At 43.3% G+C, this 18,404-nt stretch overlaps 1 long non-coding RNA gene across 1 annotated transcript in view; it reads left to right on the top strand.

Annotated features, from left to right (window-relative positions):
* Positions 1-5,958: 5,958 nt before the first annotated feature.
* Positions 5,959-18,404, top strand: part of LOC128099098 (uncharacterized) — a 28,997-nt gene continuing 16,551 nt past the window's right edge. The window contains exon 1 of the long non-coding RNA XR_008214427.1: positions 5,959-18,115. This is a non-coding gene — a long non-coding RNA (uncharacterized LOC128099098). The remainder of the gene's footprint in view (positions 18,116-18,404) is intronic.

Below are 18,404 nucleotides of genomic sequence, written 5' to 3'. Positions count from 1 at the left end.
GTAGGCCTATAATGTCATGTTTTTTTTTCTTGTCATGACATCACAGTATTTGGGTCCAGGGGAGTGATCAAACCCTCCAGCCCTGGTTCACCACGAGTCACAGAGCATGTGCCATGTGCTCATAAACTGTCCCTGTTCCTTTAGCTGGTTGTGTGACCCCAGCCTAAGTGAACGTCTCTAATTCACCAGAGTCCTCCATGGTCAGAGGACGTGGGCAGGGCAGGCCATATAAGGCATAAAAGTGATAATAGTAAATCTTTAAAGAAAATGCACTGTAAACTGTGACTTCCTCATCGTCCATCTCCAAACAAAACAAAATCTGCGCCAGTGCAGATGAGTGTGGGAACTTTGTCTAAACAGTACAGCTGTTCTTCGACTTCTGTAGGGTGGGAACACTCTACATCCTCACGCCTGTTAGCGTTCATGTCTGTCTCCTGTAACTTGGAGGCAGCCTTCATTTACCAACGCAGGCTACTGCAAACTCACAGGAGGATGGCAGTTTGGAATCTAGCTCAGAGGTGTGGGATGATTTTCCATCCCATGATAAAAGCTAAACAGAGGAGTTGAAAAGACTTATACAATATGGTGACTGTAGTTCCCACCATAAAAATGAAAACCGTGTGAGGTGACGCTGGCTTAATCTCGTCACTGTGTCCATGCACTTCCAAACGTTATGTTGTCTGTGGTAAATACATATACTTCATCTGTCAATTGGAAAGAGGAGTTAAAAACCAGAAACCAACTTCCTCCTTCCCCCCTCCCCCTCCCCCTCCCTCCCTCCCCCTTCCTCCCTTCCCCTTTCCTTCCCCTTCCTTTTCCTTCCCCCTCCCTCTCTCCTTTCCCTACCTTCTTTCTTTTCTTCCATTATATTTTATTCTTTGATTTTTCTTTTTTAACCCACTAAAATTGTTTATCCTTTCATAATCACACACACACACACACACACACACACACACACACACACACACACACAGGCACACGTGTGCACACACACACACACAGTACTTTGATCATCACCCCCGCCATCCTCTCTTTCCCCCTTGCTCCTCCCTCCTATGATATTTCTTCCCACTAACTCCCCTCTATTTCATGTCTTTGGTTGACGGTGGCCCACTGTATTTAATCAAGGTGCCTACATGAGGGTGACCAGGGCTTGTTTACTTGAGCAAGAACAACTTGCCAGGGCCCACACCACTGAGGAATAGACTCTCTGTCCTGCAGCAAGTGAGCTGCCTCCCCACTTCCGTGACGGAATGTTAACAGCTAGACATAGCTTCGCCTCCTTTCTTGAGTTCCACTGTGGACACAGTGATCACAGTGAGCAAACTGAACAGAAACTCATCTTTCCCCAGGGCACATGACCAGCATAGGAAAGAATATTAAAATAGGTAGATTTGTCTACAACACACCTTTTTTTTTTTTTTTTTTTGGACAGACAAGGCTTGGGCTTACTATGTAGCTGAGGATGAACTTGGATTCGAACTTCTGAGCTCCTGGTCTCTACCTGTCAAGTACTGGGATTACAGGGCGCCTACACCATGCCTGGTTTATGCAGTGTGGAGCCTGAACTCAGGCTTTCGTTTGTACCAGACAAGCACACTACCAACTGAGTGACATTGCCAGTCCCACAACACACTTTTCTAATCCTTAGGGCGGTTGTTAAACAGAGACCCCTGGGCTTCTTCAGAGCAGGACAGAGGCATGCTGTGCATATCGACTTTAAAATTCAAGTCTATGTGGTCAGAAGGTTCTTTGCCAAGAAATTAGCTTCATGTTAATGACATCTCATAGAGCCACAGATATCCAGGTGGCCAGCCAAATCAGCCTGCCCTTGCCTTTGCCTGAGAAGTCAGCTGACTCTTCTGGCAGCATACACCCTGCTGAGTCTCTAAGTGAGGGAACCAGCTGAACTGGGCAAACTTTCCCCAAGCTGCACCTGCTGTTCTGCTGCTTGTAAACCCTGGCAGTAGCCTTCACTTCTTGGTCATGGGAGTGGGAAGCGTTGGTTGTTAAGATAAAATTATTCTTCGGTTTTTTATTCTGGACCAGTAAAAGGAAAGACATGGGGCTTAGAAACCTGGGGACAATTTATACCACGAGAAAGAAAGTTCTTGGCATCTTTCAATTCTCAATGCATGACAAGTGTGCTTTTAAGTCCACCACATATCTATTGAGACTCCAGTGCATTACAGTCAACTGGATTCTTTGTGTGTACTCACCCTGTTCATACTCCAGTTCACATTTGCTCCTCTAATGTCCACACTCTAATGGGATGCTTCATCTAAAGCCCAAAGCAGAGCCTTAGGCAACACTTTGGGCATAGGTGTTTATTTCAGTTGAAAGGTGAGAGGTCAGAGAGGAAGAGAGGGCAGCTGAGTAGGGTCCTCTAACTGTCATTTCCCCAGAGACAGTCCAAGGCCAACAGGTGTTCGTGCACCCAATGACCCATCACTAGTGCTCAATCAGGTGAGAGAGTCAGTGCCCAGTTTAGTGAAACAAAATGAAAATTCACTGAAGAAGCCGAAGAGGACTATTATCTCTCAATACACTCCAGGGAGAAGGACACCTCCCACTTCATACTAGCTCCTGTCTTACAATTAAACCATAGCAGGGGCTGGAGACACTTGATTCAGAGTACTTAGTGCTCCTGCAGAGGATGTGGCTTCAGTTCCCAGCACCCACATGGCAGCACACATCAAGGGATCCAGCACCCCGTAGGCACCCATAAACATGTGGTGCATGTAATCCAAGGTAGATTCACACACATGCAAATGAATTAAAAAAAAATCTTAAAAAACTAAACCTGTAGTGGTGGACCTGTCATAGCATAATAAATACTGGGCAGAGTCCTAGGACCCCAATCTTTGGCTAAACCCCAGAGATTGAGAGTGTAATTGCATTGCACAGGGCAGCTGCCAGCATCCACCTTCTTCTCCCTCAGGTGGCAGAGGAGAAGCAAGACTCCATTTGCTGAGGATCAGAGCACAAAAGCCAACACAGGACAGTCTGGGGACCTAGTAACAGGCCTGCTGAGGTGAGACCAGGCACTCCCTAGAAACTGAACACCCCACATGCAGATAGAAGCTCACAGAGAGCCTTTAGACCACACGGCATCTGACAAAGACCTGTGCACTAGGAGACAGACCCAATTTCTGACCATATCAATGCCAGCCTTGAAATGGGTCTGGGTCACAGCCTTCCTCCATCCGAGACCATGTAGGCCTTTGTGAGACTCAGGTGTGACCCATTTTAACAGTGTTGGCAGCCAAAGGACTGTTTCCAGCCATCCATCTCTCTACCTTGGGCAGCATGACTGTCAAGCCAGGGCTCACAGTTGGGACTTTAACATTTTCCCTATCTCAGGAAGCCACCTGAGCTCCAGAGGGACAGATGCCTTGGACCACATCATCACCAGCTATGTGGGACTGAAGTGCATTCCTAAGACCATGTAGGTTCTTGGAACTGGGAGACTTTGGCATAATCTACTTAGCAACCACCTGTGTGGCCAAGGGACAGCCTGTGCCATCACAACTCTAACCTCAGGCAGTGTATAAGGGACATAACCAGGGTTAGGACAGAAAAGTAAGTATCTGATTGTCCATGGAATTAGTGTTGGATTGGCAAAAGCTAACAGCAGGGAAACTGTAATGCCCCTCCCCCCCATTACTAGGTCTTCCTATAGATGTGGCTCTGGTACTGACACACGGCCACAGTCTGTCAACTTTTGTCCTAATGAGGTATCAATTGTCACTGGGTAGAGTCAGTCACAGGTCCACTGAAGCTGTAGGTAGACAATAGTCATGTGGGCCATGGTCTCAGGCCCATGTTGTACTGGCTCTAGTGGGTTGTCAGCTCAGGCTGTGACACAACTTGATGTCAACTGATGTGCACAGGTGTTGTGGGATATCTGTACACTCTGTGAAGGTGTACTGCTGTGATTGGTGTAATAAAGAGATGAATATCCAATAGATAGGTAGGAAAAGGTTAGTGAGACTTCTGGAGACTGAGAGGACTCTGGTAAGAAGAAAGGCAGAGTCTCTAGCCAGACACGGAGAGGAGACAGGAGATGCAAGATGGAAGAGAGGTAATACCATGTGGCAGAACACAGATTTTAAAAAATGGGTTAATTTAAGTTATAAGAGCTAGTTGAGACAAGCCTAAGCTAAAGGTCAAGTTTTCATAATTAATAAAAAGTTTCTGGGTCATTATTTGGAAGCTGGCTAGTGGGAGAGAAAAAGACTTGCTACATTTGGCATCCAACATGTGTAATATATACAGAGGCAACTACTCACAATGTACAGAGACCTACCTTGCTTAAGAGGCCCTGCTATGAGCAACTGATGCAACCCCTGCTGCAGCACAGGGACACAGCAGTTTCCCAGAGCTGGGACAGTTAGGTGGACCCAAAGGGGTCAGATTCAGTCACCAGTGCTCTAAGTGAAAGCCACTTGGCAGAGGGCCTAGCCAAACAGTTTAAGATTTGTCTCACGTGGTCAGCAAACACTGCAGGTACTTAGTAAGGTCTGGTCCAGACTGAAAAAACTTCTAAACAGATATAACATGTTTGAATAGGCTTAGGTGCTGAATGAAAATAAAAAAAAAGAAGAAAATGGGTATAGACAGTCATAGAAAAAAGCTTAAAGGCAATAAATTCTTTAAATAAAAAATAAAGTAATATAAAAAGAATAAGCCACGTAAGGATGGGAAATACACAAGGTATCAGTATCCTGTAAGTTGCTTTGTTGACTTTGAATTTTTTAAATGCTAATGAATAAAAATCAATAGCTGCTGAGAAACACTGGATTATGGAAACTACTACATTAAACCAACCTGTATATTTTAAGAATGTTTTAACTTCAGAATGGAAATTAGAAAATATGTTGCATTGAGGGAGAGGTTTTAACTTTGTTTCCACAGGAAACAAAAAGTTATAGTTCTCTTCAAAATTAATAAAGATCAAATTTGACCAGGGGAGACTGCCTGAGGATCTTAGCTACAGACATGAGGGAAAAAGCCAGGAAAGACTACAGGACAGGTGATATATATCCTGATCCCTCAACATGGGAACAACTCTGAGACTGGATGAGTCAGGATAAATTACTTCATGACTTTTTATTACATTTTATCCTATATGGCACAGATAGAGGTTTGTTTATATAGTCCAAAAAACTCATAAAATTAATAGATGCCTTTTACCTTCTCAAACATAGAACAAAAAATAATCTTTAACTGACTTATGCACACCATATTCCACACTTGTGTTAATGCAGACACATATGTTACCTTTAAAAGTTTGTGTGTTTTCAGGAAAAAAGGACCAGACACCAATGAAAACAGGTGGCCTAGGTGATCCAGCCTCTCAGCATGCCTTGGTTACAGTTTCCTCAAAATTCTGCATCCAGAACAATTTCAAAGCTGCTAGCTGAGATGGTCTACCCTCACAGATTATGCAGCCAAGACCTCAGATAAGCTCTACACAGAGAATGAACAAAAATAATACAACTAGATCTCCCAGGACTTTATCATTATCCCAATTTTCTCAGGGTCACCTCCTTAAATATTCCATTGCTCCCAGACAACAGGAAGCAATCTAGAGAACACAACAACCACAGTACCAAGAGGTGGGGTGGGTGGTTTTCATCATTCTGTGGGTTATGGATGTTTGTCATCATTTAGGGAGGTTGGTTACAAGTTGTTACTTGTCATGGTCAGAAAAAAGCTAAACAAAGGAGATTGAATTCAGGGATCTCTTCCTGAAGGAAAAAAAGGGGGGATATAATATAGGAAAGATGGGATAAAAGGGTAGATTTTTGAGTCTACTTTTGAACAAATACTTGCATTGATATGGATTTTTGTATATTGATACAAACTTAAGGTTGTTTTTGTGTATATATATATATATATATATATATATATATATATATATATATATATATATATATTTCTCCTCTTGTTTAAGGTATTGTGCCTATACAGCTCATTCAAAAATGTAATGTGAGGTTTTAGTCCTTGAAAGCTATTTAGGATAGTAAAAAAAAATGCAGGTTAGTAGTTAGTCATCTATAACTATCAAACTTATAGTTATGTAAGCTTTGTTTTCAAGGTCAAACAGAGATATATTTTAAATCAATAGATAGTCTTCAAACACTTCAGAGACCTACAGAATATGGCATTTAAAATGTTTTAATAACATAAGGCTTTTCATGACAGTGAGATATGTCTGATCCTGGAAACACCAATTACTTCAAAAAAGGATGATGGGCATAGATGAACTTCCATATGGAATGTGCTTTCAATGTGGCAAAGCTAGCCATTTGGGCAAGAAACTGCCCTTGCCTTGACTGTTGACAATATGCTGTCAAAACTGGATAAGCAGGACACAAAAAAGTGACTGCTGAACTTTACCAAGACAAGGTAGACCAGTTCTTCAAAATTCCTGCTTCACAGAAAAGTCTGTCAGATATCCAGGCCTGTAGGCTGAGGATAGATGCCCCAATGTCACAGAGGAACCTTGGGTGACTGTCCATGCAGCTAGATGTCTCTGTGTTTCTCTAGTTTTGGAAATTATTTGTTCTGCATTCCTATTTATTCAGGTAATATTATATCCTTCTCAGATCTCTGATAGAGTTGAAGAAGAGATAGTTATAGTTATAGTTATAGTTTTCCTTGTTACCAAATTCAGAAAAGAAACTGAATAAGAGATGCAAAATTTATAAGGTTGAGAAACATGAAAGCTTAAATTGTTTATCTAAGAAGATGTTTTAAGGTCTAAAAAGATATTTTTAGTATGGTAATACAAGTTAGGGTAGAGAGGAAATTAGGTACAAAAACTTGGATTCACTAAGATAGGATAGATAATTTAGTACTGTCCTCAAATTTGCCAAACACAAATGGACTGGACATTGTGAATGTAATTCTTACCTGATAATTGTTCTTATTGTATACGGTTTTACTGTGTTAGAGTTAAAACCTTTCCTTTTTATTTAGACAAAAAGGAGGAAATGTTATGTGATAATTTTACACTGTGTGATGGTGTATTGCTGTGATTCATGTAATAAAGATCTGAATGGCCAATAGCTAGGCAGGAAGAGGTTAAGTGAGACTTCCAGAGGCAGAGAGGACACTGGGAAGAAGAAAGCCAGAGTCACCAGCCAATCATGGAGAGGAGACAGGAGGTGCTAGATGGAAGAGAGGTAATGCCATGTGGCAGAACACAGATTAAAAACTATGGGTTAAGTTATAAGAGCTAGTAGAGACAAGTCTAAGCTAAAGGTCAAGTGTTCATAATTAATAATAAGTCTCTGGGCCATTATTTGGGAGCTGACTGGTAGGAGACAAAAAAAATCTCATTCCACATGGGGATGGCATGGGAGGCCAAGGCTGGTTCATATTAAGTGAAATCTGCACAGAACCAGAAAGAATCCTCATTGTCTAATCAAGGGCAGAATGAGGCATGAAGCCTGCCTGGGCTCCAGCTGAAGTTTTATGAGGATAGACTATTCTTACAGGTTGCCCCCTCCCTCTCTGTGAAGAATACTTCAAAAGGGTTCTTTAAATATATCAGCATTCCAGTTTGCTTCCTATTGCTGTGATAAAGAAACCTGTGGAACAAAGGGTCTACTTGGCTTATAGGTTACAGTACAGGTCTTAGCCACTGTTCTATTGTGAAGAGACACCACGACCATGGCAATTCTTATAAAAGAAAGCATTAAATTGGGGGCTTGCCCACAGTTTTAGAGGGGTAGTCCATGATCATCATGGTGAGAAGCAGACAGACATGATGTTGGAGCAGAAGCTGAGAGCTTTACATCCTGATCCATAGGCAGCAGGCAGAGAGAAAGAAACTGAGCCTGGTGTGGGACTTTGAAACCTCAAAGCCCACCCTCAGTGACACACCTCCTCCAACAAGGCCACACCTCCTAATCCTTCCCAAACATTTCATCAACTGGAGACTAGGCATGCAAATACGGGGACTATTCTCTTTCAAACCACGACAGTCCCTCATTAAAAGAAGCCATGCAGGAACCCATGGGCAGGAACCCAGAGGCAGGATCCCAGAGGCAGAAACTGAAACAGAGATCTTGGAGGAGTGCTATTTACTGGCTCAACCTGTTTTCTTATACTACCCACAACTACCTGCCCAGGGAAGGTCATCACTCACAGTGTGCTGGACCCTCTCACATCAGTCATTAATCAAGAAAATGCTCCACAGATTTGCCTACGGGCCAATCTGATGAAAGCAGTTACATAATTGACATTATTCTTGTCACAAATGACTCTAGCTTATGTTAAATTACCAGCCAGCAGTGTATCATGGATAAATCTGGTCTTGGGGTGGCTTCTAGTACCAAAATAGTAACAACATACCATGACAGGCTCCGGACAGAGTCAGACACAGATGCATTTGGTGGTGAAGGAGGAAGATGCAGGCTCAGAGAAAACGAGGAGATTTTCTTAGAGTTTAACCAGCACAGAACATTGGAATGAATATGTGATCTTTCAGTGCCTAGACCTGCCATACACCAAAGTGCCTGGAGCTTTTGGGAAACCTTGATCTCACTTAGGACTCACAGTGAGGTCCCAGACACTGAGTAGCTGCCAATCAGTTGAGAGACACCTTGAGAGTATAAAACAGCTGTTTTAAGGGAACCCAATTAGCTTGGAGAATGCTTGGAGAAATGTTTCATGAATCTAACAGAAAAAGTTAACAAAGACACAAAAGCAAAACAAACAAACAAACAAACGGGTCAGAAATCCTTGAGCTGAAAAATTCTTTCAGTGAATTTCAGGATGTCATTGCTGGTTTGTGAGTCAAGAGAAATCGAACATGAGAAAGAACCAGTGCAGACTTTGAAAGTACGCAAGTGGAGGGAAAACTGGAAAGGTGTGAAGGAAGCTTATGGGAATGGGGGAGCACTGTTAAAGGAGCAAATATTGAGGTTATTGGGGTTCAAGATTGACTTGAAGATGCACAAGGGTCAGAAAGCATTTCCAAAGAAACGATACCCAAAAACAGGGTTACAAATATCCAGGTCAAAGATCTACATCCAGATTTAATTCAGTTAAGTCTGTCCTAAGACATAATCAAGCTTTAATGGGTGAAAGATAAAGAGAAAGGTTTCAGGGTTTCAACAGAAAAGAAACAGCATTCAGGCGACCCAATTCACATGACCACACCCTTCGGGGGAAATTTCATGGGCCAGGAGAGAGAGGCACCAGATTTTTTTTCTAGTAAAAAGAACTGCAAAAATCAGCCAAGAGTATTGTATTCAGAAAAACAATCCCTTAGAAATGAGAGAGAGATGTTCCCAGAAAAATGAAAGCTGAAAGAGTGTGCCTCTATTTGGTCTGCTTGACCAGCAAGGCTAAAGAAGATCTTGAACTAAAAAGGAGAGACATTAATGGATAAGGAGGCAGCATGGAAAGGTGTGTAGAGTATAAATATCCACTAAGGAAAACTGCAAGAGAATGAGAGAAATATCATTAGAAAACCAAGTTATATAAGGTTGATTATAAAATCTTTATTGTCAATAATTACCTTAAACATAAGTGGATCAAATTCTTCTATTTGAAGACACAGAATGACTGAGTTGATAAACAATAACACCCAACTATATGTTACAAAAACTTACTGGACCTCTAAAGACATACATAACATGAATGTAGAGAAAGCATGATTATCCATATTAATATCAATAAAATAGACCTTATATATAAAGAGTAAAAATGGGTAAAAGAGGTTGTTATATAATAACAAACTCATCAATTTGTCAATTCTAAACATATATGAACCCAGTATTTGGGGAGCTATATATGTATAAAGCAACGTAATAATAGATCCAAAGAGATAGCTACACTCCACTACTAGAACAGCTGAGGATCTTAACACACACTTTTAGCAGTGACAGATTATCCAAACAGAAAGGCCACAAAGAAGCAAGACAGTGAGATTTCATCTTGCATAAAATAAACCCAACACATCTACAGAACATTCCATTCAATAGTTGTCTAATACACATTCTCCACATCGTTACAGAGAACACTGTACAGGATACATTCTCTACAGGGCACAAAACAAGCCTGACAAAACTTTAAAAAACCGAAACCAGGTCAAGTATCTTTTTCACTTAGAATGCAACTGAGCTAGAAGTCAACAATGAGGAAAACATTGTAAGAAAACCACTGATTTTTGACACTCAGTGCATCTAGGAAGAAATAAGAAAAGAATCAGCATTTTCTTGAAAATACTCAACATACTAATGTGTATAGGATATAGCTAAGGCAGTGCTAAAAAAGAAGTTTCTATAAATCAATGGCTGTGTATAAAAATAGATTTGAAGCAACGAAACTGCCAGTAGAACAAACTGAATTCAAAAATTATAGATGGATAAAAATAAAGAAAATCACATAAAGCAGTCAAACGGGGACCACAGTGCAGAACATCATAGAGACAAAGAGTTGGTTCTTCAGAAAGGTAAGGAAAACAAAATAGAAAACAGAAACAAAAATAGACACTCTTTAACTAGTGTAACTGAAGAGAGAGAAACATCACTCAAATAGAAATAGAAGTGAGTGGAGGTTTTACCACACACTACAGAAACCCACAAGGCTGTTAGTGATTTCTAGAAATATCTGCACACAAGTTTCATAATCAGAAGAAATGGAAAACTTATTACACCTTACCAAGAAGGAATCATGAAGATTTAGAAAACTCTAACAGAACTGTGGGTTATAAAATTGAAAAAGTAACAAAAAATTTCCCATCAAAGAAAGTTTAGGACCATGTAACACGAATTTCTAAATGGTCTTTTAATAAAAATCTGGAGCCAATTAGGGTAAATGCTAAAAGATCAGAGAGACAAAGGAACAAGTCAATGGCACGTCTCACCTCGCCAATTCCACGAATCGTCTGTTTGAATGTCTCTTCGTTCTCAGCCGAAAGGCTTCAGCTGAAATAGCCTAACAGAAAGGCCTCTAGCCAAAAGGGTCTCCTCAGTTGAAAAGCCTTTAGTTCCTGTCTCCTCACGCTTATATACCTTTCTCCACCCAGCCATCACTTCCTGGGATTAAAGGCATGTGTTCTTCCCAGTACTGGGATTAAAGGTGTGTGCCACCACTGCCTGGCTCAGTTTCTCTCCTAGACTGAATCAATCTCATGTAGTCCAGGGTGGCTTTGAACTCACAGAGAGACAGATCTCTGTCTCCCAAGTGCTAGGATTAGAGGTGTGTGCCACCACTGCCTGGCTTCTGTGTTTAATCTAGTGGCTTGTTCTGTTCTCTGATCTTCAGGCAAATTTTATCACAATGTATCACATAGGACCAGGTGGCGTCAATGTTGAATTCTACCTAAGACCATAAGAACAGCTAATACCAATTCTCCTTATGTTAATATGAACAATAAAAGAGGATGAAATTCTTCCAAACAACTAGATGGCCACTATCACCTTCATGCCAAAACAAGATTAAGAACACAGCATAAATAGAAAACTATAGGTCAGTGTACTTGCTGGAAGTTGACATTAAAATCTCCAACAAAACACCAGAAAATCAAACCCAATAGCACATTAACAAATTCTTCACATAATAAGATTCACCCCAGGGGTTCACTGGTGGTTTATTAGATTCAAATCAATGAATGTGCTACATCATATCAATAAAATGAATTTGTCCAATTGTTTTACACAAAAATTTTTTATAGTTGGTTTGAGTCAAGATCCACTAAGATGATATGCTTATCTATTTCTAAATACTATTTTGTGTGTATGGGTGTTTTGTCTGTATGTATCTTCTTCATGTGTGTTCAGTGCCTTTGGGTCAGAATTGAAGGGCTAATAGGCCCAAGCATAACAAACATGGCCCAGGTAGGCCTTGCCCTTCTCCCTTCCCTCTCCCTTGCTAAACCATTAGATTACGTTTCTAAAGCTAGCCCCCAAGGTCTACTCCCTTATGGCTGACTAAAACTCCAAGGTCCAACTATCAAAACAACAAGGTCCAGCAGCAAAATTCATATATTACCTATACCAGCTAATAGGTCCAATCAGGACTTACCAGCTCATTCTAACAAAGACTTCCCTTTTTTTTCTTTATAAAAACCTACTCCTGCAAAAACACCTGCTCTCTACCTTTGCTGGCATCCCCCCACCCCCCGGCTTGTCCCTCTGGGTGAGAATTTTGGTGTCTGGGTGTGTTCTGTGCCAACTCCGAGGCCCTCTTACAAGAAGAGAGTGTGGGATCCCCTGGGACTGGAGTTACAGGCAGTTGTGAGCCACCATGTGGGTGCTGGGATCAAACCCAGGTCCTCTGCAAGAGTAGCTGCTGCTCTTAACTGCTGAGCCACCTCTCCAGCCCCAGATCTATCTCAGATGTCTTTAAACCCACCAAGGACTAAGGAGGGAAGACTGACCTGTTGAGCTGCCTGTAAGTCAAGCATAGGGCTCCAGGCTACAGCTTTCATGGGTCACCACCCAGGCTGGGGTGGGCTTTCCAGTGATGCAGTTGCCTGCAAGTCTTTCACACTCCTGTGAGCAACCCCTCACCACACTCCTGTGACACTCACCTGTGAGCAACCCCTCACCACACTCCTGTGACACTCACCGGTGAGCAACCCCTCACCACACTCCTGTGACACTCACCTGTGAGTAACCCCTCACCACACTCCTGTGACACACTCCTGTGAGCAACCCCTCACCACACTCCTGTGACACTCACCTGTGAGTGACCCCTCACCCACACCTCACCTGTACTCTCTAAGCAATCCCAACAAACTTGCTTTGCTAAATTGGACTTGAGTAGAGTTGTCTCCTTTGTTTATTGTGGTGTCTTCTCTGAGGTGAGTAGATGTCTGTTCACATCTCCCCAGGAAACATCTCACACAACAGGCACTTCTCTTCAGTGTGAGCCACAAGAAGGGGAGGAGGGGTTCCAATGAAAGTTCTCCAGTAGGATGGCCTGTCAATGTCATACCCAAGTGAGACAAGGGGCACCGATGGACTGCTTCCTGAGGTGTGTAAACCTAGGCAGAGGCAGTTACTTTGGCTCATAGTGACTCATGGAGAAGGTCTCTGTCTTAGCTAGGGTTTCCATTGCTGTGAAGAGACACCATAACTATGGCAGTTCTTATAAAAGAAAGCCTTGAATTGGAGCTGGCTTACTGTTTCAGAGGCTTAGTCATTGTCATCATAGCAGGACATGGAGTTGTGCAGGCAGACACAGTGCTGGAGAAGGAGCTGAGAGTTCTACGTCTTGATCCAAAGGAAGCAGGAAGTGAATTGTCTACCACACTGGGTGAAGCTGGAGCATATGAGACCTCAAAACCCACCTCCACAGTGACACACTTCTTCCAACAAGGCCCATACCTCTTCTAACAAGGCCACACCTCCTAATAGTGCCACTCCCTATGGACCAGGCATCAAACATGTCTATGGGGGGCATTCCTATTCAAACCACCACAGTCTCTATCAATATGCAGTGGCAACCAAAGCTCAGTGGAATGTGGGGAGCAGGAGCCTCAGTCCTGAGGGGGAGTCTGAATGCTGGACTCCGGATTCTACAGCATGGAGTCACCACATAACTCCATCTCTGCTCTGGCTTCCATCTCAGTCTTTACATATCTATCCATACTAACAACCTCACCTCTCATGTATATGTCCTTAAGATTTATTTTTAATTTTAACTATGTGTCTCTGTGTATGGGGTTTGTGTGCATGAGGAGCTGAAGTTACTGGCAGCTGTGGGCCACCTGATGTGGGTGCTGGGAACCCAATTCAGGTCCTCTGGAAGAGCAAAAAGTGCTCTCAATGGCTGAACCATCTCTCCAGCCCCTTCCCTCTCCTTTTTAAAGGTTACATGAGTCTCCTACCTATCATAGAAGAGAGTTCATTCTAAGGGGCATTAAGGGTAATTGTGTACACACTGAGAGACTTATGATGTAAGAAGTTAATATTTGTTCAATATGAACAAGCAGATGTGAAGTCAGAATTTGCCTTCCCTTATATGAATGAATCCACAGACATGTAGGACTTGCATAGTAGATACTGATTTTATTCATGTACTTGTTCTTGCTTTATAGCTCTAATTTGGTACATGCTATGTAGCTCAGGCTAGCCTTGAACTCATGGCAATTCTCCTGCCTCAGCCTCCCCAGAGCTGGGATAAGAGGCATAAGCCACTGTGACTATTATTCTTGGCTATCTGCTTGACTGGATACTTAATTAACTAAGAGAGCAGATGCTGGACAACCTGTAAAGGTTACTCAGAGTGGGAAAACCCAACCTAAATGTGGGCAGCAACTTCAAGTAGCAACTGGAAAAAGGTTGAGGAGCAAATCTTTGCTCTTTGCCTCATTTCTTCAGCGTTTCCCTGGTGAGTTCCTTTACTCTGTTGCTGCCTCCTCCATGGTTCCTACATTCCTTTGCTGGTAGTGGAACCCAGCTTCTTCTGGTTTCTATCACGGCCAGAAAATCAGCAGCTCCCTGGGAATCCTCCAGGCCTTTAGCATCAGACTGGGATGCTTGAGGCCTCCTCTTTTGTGGACTGAATATTTGCTGGGTTCTCAGCCTCACCAGTATGAGGACAGCCATGGTCGGACCCAGACAACATGTAAGGCAAGTTAGTAGATTCCCTTTGATTGTGCACTCTTCTATTGGTTTTGCTTTTGAAGAGCCCTGGCTGATACAGCCACCATGCTCAGCTTGACTCTTTTTCCTTTGAGAATGTCAGAGTGCTGAGTACCCATGGGAGAAGATTTTAATTAATCCCTATGGGTGAAAAAGAAGTTAACTGAGACCTAGACGGAAGAGACAAACTAACTTCAGGGGAAGTCCGTCCGCTTTTCCACAGGCGGGAGGATGGGTGCTGGACTAGGGAGGTCTGTTTGTGATGTCTGCAACTTTGTGGCTCCGTCACCCTGTGGCCTTAGGCAAGTTCCTAACCCAATCTGAATCTCCATCCTTTGCTCCTGAAGTCGAGACTGGGTGCTTTACCAATGTGACTATCAAGTGTAATCCTATGGAAATCTCTCGTGGTGGTGCTTGGGAAGGCTCCCTGTACACGGAAGCCATCCTTTTACGTTTAATACAACCAGACACTGCTGACTTCCCAGAATGCTAATTGGCCTGACGTAGCAGGTGCAGGTAAAGAGGACAGCCAGGCTTATGCTCTCACTCGTCTGCAGCCAGGTTACCAGGGCACTAGACCGCGGCAGGGATGAACCAGGACCCGGTAGGATTCTTAGCTCAGCCACGGCCTCCTCAGGAAAGCAATATCGTCTTGCCTGGAACAATGCTTTACAATTGGATCAGACTAAGGCCTCTGCCAAGGATGGAGCCCAGGGGGACTTGGTAATCTTTGTGTCACTTGTGACCTGGAGCGGGCGATCTACACAGGTGGGCCCCCTTTCCCTCCTTGGGTCCAGGGATGTCGGTTGAGCCCCGTGGATTCTCAAGGTGGTCTTACGAACCCACCTGCAGCTCTTTAAGGAACTCTGTCCAAGATTGATGGGCATTCCACAGATCATTATTTTCAGCTCCCTGCTGCTAAATCATTACAGTCCCATCATCAGAGCTGGGTTTCAAAGAGGGCACGCTCCTGTCACAAGTTCAGCTCCGGGGACTAATATTTCTGGTTTTAGGTCAGTCTCTGACAAACCCCGCAAGCCCCCAGCAGACCGTGCTGGTGACCAGGCACTCTGGGGAGCCATTGCAGCGGTCTGCATTCAAGTCTGTGAGTCTCCAAGCACACAAGAAAACAATCCTGAATTAGACGTGTTCTTATAATCTAGGGAAGGCCTTTAAAAAACATTGGAACAAACAGTGTCCCAAATTGGTTCCGTAATTAAGGTATGCAGATCTCGGCTTGGAAGATCCCTCACGTTGGCTTTAAGGGCCTCCGTAAGCGAGCAGATAATTGCGTATAGGAGCTGCAGGGCCGTTAGAACAGCTTAATCTACAGAAAGCTTCGGATATTAGGGGCTTCTGGGACGCCGCTTGTACAGTAATGTCTCATCTGCAGATATTACCCCATATGCGTGCTTTTCCCCGTTATATATTTTTTAGAGCCGGGGAGCTCGCATTTGGGTACGATTTTGTAACAGGATGAATAGGTACCCAAAAGATACTTTGATAGTCACGAAAGGTAAAAACATAATGAGAAAACTGCTTAAGATTTCCAGGGTACAATTCTCATGACCTGTTAAACTTGTGCGTGGTGGAGAGGCAACAGCCTGATGGCCCCAGAGAGGGAGGCCATTACATTTTGTTTAGCCTCAACCACGGAGCCAGACACTGTTTTAACTCCCCTTTCTTACCATCAGTAAGTCAGGATAGTAGCAGGTTCAACATCCAAAATAAGCCTGGGAGTTTCATCTTCCCCAGGGGTTTTGGTGGAGAACAGATTGAAAATGAGACTAGCTCAGAGAAATACAGTGAGGACAAGCCTTTTAGCTGGTCACGTGCAGCCCACCAGCTAAAAGCATCTCATCCCGATTTTTAATAAATATGCCCTCAATAAGTAATAATTTGGGGACTGGAGAGATGGCTCAGCTGGCAAAGTGTTTGTCCTGTAAGCATGATAAGCCGAGTTTGGGTCCCCAGCACCCATGTACAAAACAGGGCGCACATGTCTGCAATCCCAGTGCTGGAGACGCAGAGGCTGGCAGATCCTTGAAGCTCACCATCCAGGCAATCTAGAGGAGCCAGTGGGCTCCAGGTTCAGGGTGAGACCCTGTCTCAGAAAGTAAGGCAGCTGGGACGTGCAGATGGCTTGTTGGGTATAGCCTAACAACCCGAGCTTGCTCCCCAGAAACCACATACAGGTGGAAGGAGAGAACTCACACACATGCACACATCGTGCACACACAATAACAATATTAAGTAAAAAGTTCAACCAAGGAAGACACTTGCCATTGACCTCTGACCTCCACATATATGTTCATACACACGCGTGTGTGCCTGCACATACAGATGCACACAGCCACATAAGTACATGCACAATGCCTAGCATCTCTCTCTCTCTCTCTCTCTTTTTCGTCTCTCCCTTTCTGTGTCTGTCTCTGTTTCTCTCTCTGTCTCTCACACACTTAGTAATTCTCAAACAACTGACATAATACCAAGTTGTCTTGAGCAGTGACAGAGTTAATGGGGAGAGAATCCAAGCTCCTTCTCACCACTTTAAGTAGTGGAGGGAGGGAGTGTAGCTGTTACTGTTTTGTTAGTACCTGCCCGTGTCTACCCCTGCCCATGTTCACCCTTGCCCATGTCCACCCCTGCCCGTGTCCAAGCTCACCCCTGCCATGTTTAAGCTCACCCCTGCCATGCTCAAGTCCGCCCTTGCCCATGTTCAGGTTCATACTGCCCATGTCCAAGCTCACCCTTGCCCAGTAGACTTTTCAGATTTATAGTCTAGCCTCTTAATGGACCACATACAAAGACATGGCTTCAAAACCTTCTTTCTAGCGTGTTGTGATATTTACAAAGCCTTTGCTTTTTAACACACTGTGAGAAGGGCTTAGTAAAACAAAGGACAACGTAATTTATTGTTTTGAGATTATTGATTCAATAAATTAACAATAATTTCCGTGGAGGGTAGGAACCCTGGTGCCATAAAGGTTTATTTATTGCTAGTTTAACCGGCATTGATTACCGTATTCAGACTGTCCCAGTGCGCTGCAATCAGGCTTTATAGGGGAATTGCTCCCCACCGCCCAGGAGACAGTAAAATAAACATCAGCCAGAAGTGACAATGACTCCGTTTAAAGCCAGAAACTACTTTTTTTTTCCCTTCAAAAGAGCAGGGACAGTTCAGATAAGGCCTCGAGTACTTGCTGTGTGTACATTGGACCCTGACCCCTAAAAACACTCCAAGGACAAAAGTTTTTATTGAGTCTTGCAGTTGTTTGCAAACAGAATCCAGTAGTGGGTATTTGTTCACGGGTACTAAATGAACACATTTTTTTTGGGGGGGGGGGGCGCCTTTAAAGGGTCCTTCTATGTTGCATTTCAGAGCAAGCTAAATTTAGTTATTTGGTTTTTTTGCATGCTTCAGAACTTTTGTCCCTACAATGGAGGGTGGATTCTCAAGGAGAATGGATTGCAAGACTGTTCATAACCTGGATAAACAGGTTCGCTTCTGTATTCCCAGCCACAGCGTTGCTCAGCTGGAAGACACTGCTGGAGGCAGGACAATGATGTCAACATGGCAGACACCCTTGTGGTGCTGAGCAAACCCACTTGATGGTCTGTTTTCATGTGGTCATTACAGGCTTTCCTCCCTGATGCATCCCAGTAGCAGGTTTTATTTATTTACTTTTAGGTTTAATGCTGTGCTTTCTAAGGCCTTCTCTCTCCTTTTCTGACACCAAGAAACTTCACATTGAACTGAGATTTAGAACCAGGCAGTTGCAGTAATTA

The sequence above is a fragment of the Peromyscus californicus genome, unplaced genomic scaffold (genome assembly GCF_007827085.1).
Source record: "Peromyscus californicus insignis strain IS unplaced genomic scaffold, ASM782708v3 Scaffold_6__1_contigs__length_162567912, whole genome shotgun sequence".
In the NCBI taxonomy this organism is placed as follows: domain Eukaryota; kingdom Metazoa; phylum Chordata; class Mammalia; order Rodentia; family Cricetidae; genus Peromyscus; species Peromyscus californicus.
This window is presented reverse-complemented; position numbering and strand designations above follow the sequence as displayed.